The sequence below is a fragment of the Alexandromys fortis genome, unplaced genomic scaffold, assembly GCF_014885135.2.
Source record: "Alexandromys fortis isolate MF-2015 unplaced genomic scaffold, M_Fortis_MF-2015_v1.1 scaffold_11, whole genome shotgun sequence".
Classification (NCBI taxonomy): Eukaryota; Metazoa; Chordata; class Mammalia; order Rodentia; family Cricetidae; genus Alexandromys; species Alexandromys fortis.
Genome location: NW_026067912.1, coordinates 14,663,518 through 14,670,125, shown reverse-complemented (window position 1 = coordinate 14,670,125; position 6,608 = coordinate 14,663,518).

Sequence of the window (6,608 nt, the reverse complement as noted above, 5' to 3'; positions counted from 1 at the left end):
ATCACCTGTCTGACTAGACTCAACCTCTGCATGTTTAGCAAGCTACCAATGATAGCGATTTTTTAGACAGAGAGTACATTCCCCTCAAGAGACTGGTGACAACTGAACCAAGCAAAGGGTGGCAGAGAGCTCTGCAGCCTGCTGGATGGCTTTGATTAAGCCTTCACTCTGTGATCCCAACGTCTCTACCTCTAATTAGGATAACAAACTCCCAGGATGCCTCTGAGAAATATAGCATCCTCACTGGGCCAAAGAAGCAGAATGTCGGCTGCAGACATTAGAGGCAGAGAGTTTAAGTTCAAGTTTTCTTCCTAGAGTCAGGTGGAACTGTTGAAAAACAAATTATTACTTTCCCTCCGTATCTGAAACTACAAATGAAAATCTTTTAGGGGAAATTTTCTACAGAGAAGAAAAATGTAAACACAATGTAGCTTATTGTCAATGGGAAAGGTAGGTTATGAACTCTGAGGTATACAGTCTCTCAAAACTCAAATATGGTGTCACTTAATAAGAGGATTTCTTAAACTCAGTACTACTGGCATGTTGACCCAGGTTGGGGGGACCTTGGTTGGGTTGTCCTCAGGCTGTTTCTCCACATCTTTGGTCTCACCTCTTGGATGTTAATATAGATAAGACAAGAAACAAGACAATGTCTCCAAATATTGGCAAATGCTACTGGGGTAACTGATCCTTGTTATGACCACTGGTTTAAAATCAGGAAAGGAGAACAAAATAGATACTTAGGGTATTTATTTTTTTAAGTTGCATTTATTATGGGAGTCAGTGGGATAGCTCATTGGGTAAAGGTGCCTATAGTCAACCCCAGTGACCTGAATCAATCTGTAGAACCCATTTCTTGCCAATTACCCTCTGACCTCCACATATACACCATGGTACACACATATCGCTCACTAACACAATATACAAGTGCAATAAAAATTTATTCATCTCGCATGTGCGCGCATGTGTGTGTATGTCACAGCATGCATGTGGTGAACTTTTCTGCAGTTCTGTTTGTGTGGTATGGTCTCTTTCATGTTTCTGGGATGCTTTTTCCACTTGTTCTCTTGTTTTTACCAAACTCAGATCATGGCGCTTACACAGCAAGAGTTTGTACCTGTTGAATATCTCCTAGACCCTCACATATGATATTTAAGTGTACCTTTAATTGTTGTACAAAATGTTCCAAGTCCAAATATCTGAGGCACTGATAGAACTCACCAAGGGCAGCCTTCCAAACATCCAAAAATATGTTTGTGAAAGTCATGCAAACACAACAACAAATATTGATTCTATGAAATGATTTGTTAGTCAGTTTTATCCTATATAAATGCAATAGTGCACTTATAAAAAAACAATGTAGCTATGGAAGTCACTAAGTGATATAGTTATATGGGGTCACTACATCTGATCACATACTAGGCTTGAAAGCTGGGAAAGATAATGTTGTTCTTGGTCAGGACATCTCCTATTTATTTCACATATTGATTTCCAGCATGGTGTCAACACAGGGAATTCTCAATGAATGAATGGATGAGAAGGTAAAGTAGGAAACAAATTGATCCAGAATTGTAGCATTATGTCCTATGAGTGTAACAGCCATGATAATGGCTTAGAGCAGCTGTAAGTCCCTACAATAGACCCTCAATGTTGGGCCTTTTGTTGGTTCCCCATAGAAGAAGCATTAAGGAGAAGTGCTAGGCTATCACTTGGGATTCTCAATCCTCCCTCCCTCTTACAGGCTCTTCTCCTATCTAAATATCTTTCCCTAGCTTCTCACAGTCTCTGGAGGTGCTAGAGTATTGGAAGATGGAAGGTTAAGTTGAAAGAAGACTGCATCTATTCCATCATGGGAAAGCCATTATCTGTGTCAGCATGAGATGTTTCATTGATGTAGCTACATGGTGTCACCGCCGTTATTGTAATTAAGTGCAACAAACTCTTTGATTCACCAAACTAGATTTTGGTGAAATCAATCATTTTCTTGGCCTGTCACCCCCCTCTCTGGATGATTAGATGGTCCTCCAAATCTCCCCAGGAAAAGTCAACACAAAGACCATTGCAATACAGCATGCTGCCTTTGCTTCCTCTAGTCTATTCCAGATTTCCATTTTCCATTGGGAACACTACAAATAGCAGCCTAGTGACCACACAGAGTTAACACATATGACGCTAACAGAAAACCCACTGAGATTTTGACATGGTAGTTAAAGGATGTGGAATCCTCTCGGTGTTTATCTCTGTAACCAGCTGTGTGGCATCTTTGAGAATGAAATCCACACAGTCTTGGGGAAGGTGAGGCACACCAGGAGACATACAAACACACCAAGGTATTTGAGTCGCTGTTACACTGGTCTGTTTCTCTACGGTTCAGGAAACAGTAACTTAAAAGTGAATGGGCAGCGTTATTAAAAAGACACAGGCTTCCAGGGAAAGCTCTCAGCTTACCCTGAACTTGAGGTTGCAGGGCTGCCTGAGGTTAGGAAACACAAACTCCTTCTGCAGTGTGGTAATTTAATATGCCATCTTCTATTGTGGTTGGCCAAGTTTGCCTAAATTACTTTTTTATGATGGTGAAACTTGACCTCGTAAATTTGTTTTTGGAAACTTTTTTTTTTCCAGTCTGAAATCACTTAGCTTCCAGTTTGAAAATATCACCCTTATACACTATAAATAAAATGTCTTCCCGGTTTCAGCGAGCTTTGACTTTTCTATAAGACTGAAGTTAGGCTCTGTAGGAGGCTAGGGATGGGCAGTTTCTGTTGTGTGGGAGGTGTTTTTACTGCTACAGAAATAAGCAGAATGTCCCCACTGGTCCCAATTACCATGGCCCCTGCCTTCAAGGTTCCTGCCAACAGCCCATCTCTTCTGGGAGGTGATGGCTTGTTCACGAAGCCATTCACGGCAGTGGTTTGGCTCCCACTGACAAATGTCCCACAGGACTCCTCTGCCTCCTAGAAATCATTCTTTTCCCAACTCAGGGGAGCGACTGCTCTCAACTGTTTTAAATGGCACGCTGTGCTCAGCCGCCTAGGAAAGGAAGGCGAGTTAATCATTCTGTTCAAACAACTGAAATCTAGTGCTGTGGGGGAAGCAAGTTCGGGAGCATTGGGAGTGGGGCATGCACAGGAAAAGAAATTTGAAAATATAATAGTGTTGCTTCGCAGCACTGTGCAGAAGCCCAGTGTTTCATGACCCAACTGGGTCCCTGCATCTCTATACCTGATGTCCCAAAGCTCCTGACCTCACCAAACAGAAAATGTTCACAGATGACAAGGAACAAAAGGAAATCAGTCCCTGAGCCCAGGAGTTACAAGATACAGAGGAGATGCTGGTGAAGAATAAGAAATCTACACAAAATAGCATCAAAAATATGAGGGAAATATAACGATGTTAGTCCCGAAACAGTGCCAACACCTGCTGAAATGAGAACTCTCATCCATCTGGGGCAACGTGAAGAATGATTATGAGACAGGAAATGGATTTTGGAGATAGATTGAATTGGGGCAGGAAGGGGTGGATTTATGAGACAGACAGAGAGAGAGAGAGAGAGAGAGAGAGAGAGAGAGAGAGAGAGAGAGAGAGAGAAACTGAGCAAAATACAAATGTGAGGATGTATACAAGAGTAGAAAACAGAGCAGGAAGAAGTCTACTTTGTACCATAATATTTTATCATTCTGAACCCATTCAAGAGTGGCAAATGTCACCCACTATTTTAATAGAAGGAAAACAATGTGAAAAAGAGTAGCCTACGTATAAAACTATGAAACGGTAGCTAGAGAGGTAGCCCAGTTCTGAGGGGCACTGCAGCCTAAGGATAAAAGGAAATAGTTTACAAATACTAAAGTTTTATTAAGTTTCACAATGTTATTCTCATTTGAAATATTTTCCACACCCATGAATCTGTGTGTCTGTCCTTTCTTCACTCCCTTGCCACCTCTAATCAGGTTTAAAGTCAAGACTGCCCTGGAACTTGCCAAATAAACTGGGCTGCCTGGCCGGTGAGCCCCAGGATCACCGGACTGTTTGTCTCGCCGCTGAAGCTACCAGGCTCACCTCTGTTCACCTTTGTTGCTGTTGTTGTTCGTTTGTTTCTGAGACTCAGACTTAGTTTCTCATGCTTGCAAGAAAACACTTTTCAGGTTGAGTCATCTCTCCGGCCCCTGTAGGATGTCTTTTAAATATACCCTATTTAAAAACACAAAAGAGGAACTAGAGGAGTTATTGCCATGTGAATCTCTGAAGACAGCTCTAACGGTAAGAATTGAGATGGTGGGCCTATGTAAAATATTGTAGAGCACTAGGATTTCCCAGCAATATTTCTTTTTTTTCTGTTTTGACTGTGATATAGTATTATTTATTGTATATTTTTTACGTAGTTAAATATACATATAATTTACATACAGTCAAATGTATCAATTTGGCTCAAAGTTTTGGACAATGTGTTTGGCTTTGTACATGCTACACCACAAGCAGGATATGGAGTAGGTTTGCTTTTAAAGGTTGGTTTATCAAATCCTTTGTTGTACTCTCAGTCCCTGTCAGCTACTGACACTGTGATGTCTGTCTGCTTTAAGACAGTACATAGCATACACCTAAACACTGTGGAGATGAGAAGTAGCCACATTATGGCAAAGGGTTTATAACAATGCTGTGATGCCTTCTTTCATAGGTAGAGAATAAAGTGCTTAGCATTATTTTAAAATTCTATTAGATCTTTTTATATGGCTTGAAATTTTAAAGTTATTTCCTGAAAACAGACTGCTAAAATTAGCTTTTTGAAGGACTTGAGAATGTTATGATTTGGTTTTCTATCTTTAGCACTTTTAGCCTTCACTTTCTTCCAGAACATTTATAAAGAGTTTTAGGAAATTGGTTGCCCTCATTACATAGTATTATGGGAATTATGACACAGAGCTTTTTGGAAAAGATGGTCTCTTCCTTTTTTACTTATTGGTAACTAAATAGCATGGAAGATCGAATTTTGTCTTAAGGCAAAATCAGGAACATAGCTTAAATATTTTTTTAATGCATGCAATTTTGGGTTGATGATGTCATTTAGTTGCTCATCTAGGTCAGCAGTCCTAGCCTGCGGGAGGTAATGGCAAGAGAAACAAAAGTTCAAGGTCATCCTCAGCTGTGTTGCAAATTCCTGGCCAGCAGAGATTGTGCAAGGCCTTTGTGTTACCCTCAAAATAAGAACAAAACAAGAGAAAGTTATGTCTTTCTTATAGAAGAAAATTCTCATTGGAATTTTATTTCCTCCTCCATAAATACTTTCCTGGTCTTTTTTTCTTCATCTACTTTTGGGGAGCAGGGACTACCCACAGTGTACACACAGTGGCATGGGTGCTTTGTTTGGTACAGAATGTTAGAAAGCCCAGTATGTATAGGTAGCTTTAGTGAGATATAATTTATTTACTACAGTGTCCCCAAGCAGACACAATTCAGAGAGCTTTTAGCTCATTCATACAGCTGTGCAGCCATCAGTACAGTCATCTTTGGAAAAATGTTCGAAAGTGAGCCCAATACTCACCAGCATCTTTCCTGGCTCCCCACCCCTCTCATCTGTAGGCCAATGTGCTGCTCCGCTTCTGTCTCAGTAGATTTCACTGCCTTGACTGTTCAGTGTCGTAAGATGAGGTAATTTCTTTTATTTAAGTTTCTAGTGTTTATGTTGCAGCATCTATCCTGATATCTTTATATCAGGATAATATAATAATATCAGCTCTGATAAGAGCTCCATCTTCTTGGATTGCTGCATAGTATTCCACTAAATGACTCACTGGTGAGATTTGGAAGTTTCTCATACACTCTAGATACTGGTCGCTTGTTGGATATGTGATTTAAAAAAATTTCTTTGGTCTGTGCCTTGCCTTTTTTTTCCTCTTAATAGGGTTTTTGCAGAGTAAAAGTTATTTTAATCCTGATGAGGACCACCTAATCAATATTTCTTTGCATGGATTATGTTTTTAATGTCAAGTCTAACATTAGAATTCAATAATTTTTTAATTTAAAAATTCTAATTGTTTTACATTTTATATTTAAGCCCATAATTCATTTGGAGTTGATTTGGTATAAGCTATGTATTCGAGTTTGGTTGTACTTTCCTCCTGATGATTCATACGTAAGAACTTTATCTTCAGTGTGGCAATACTGAGAGGTGGTGGAGCATCTCAAAGGTAGAGCTCAGTGAGATTTGGTCACTTATTGGTGATATTCTCTGGAAGTGATTGGGGTAGTTCTTATGGGACTCCGTGCTTGCTCTGTCTTCTTGTACAATTATGTGATCTTTCTTTCCACATTCTTGCTATGACGATTCTATATACCATTTAGCATGAGGTCCTCACCCACTACATGCCAACCCCAGGTCCTTGGTACTCCAGAAGACATATACACAGTGAAATTTTATTAAACTGGTAAGAAAATAAAATATGTAACTTTTAAAGAAATGAATAGATCTAGAAATTACATTAAGTGATAATAAATTTGACTAGATTCATAATGGTAACTACTACATATTCTCTGTCATGTGGGGTGCCTAGCTTCTAATTTACAGCCCCCCTCCCTTTCTCTCTCTCTCTCTCTCTCTCTCTCTCTCTCTCTCT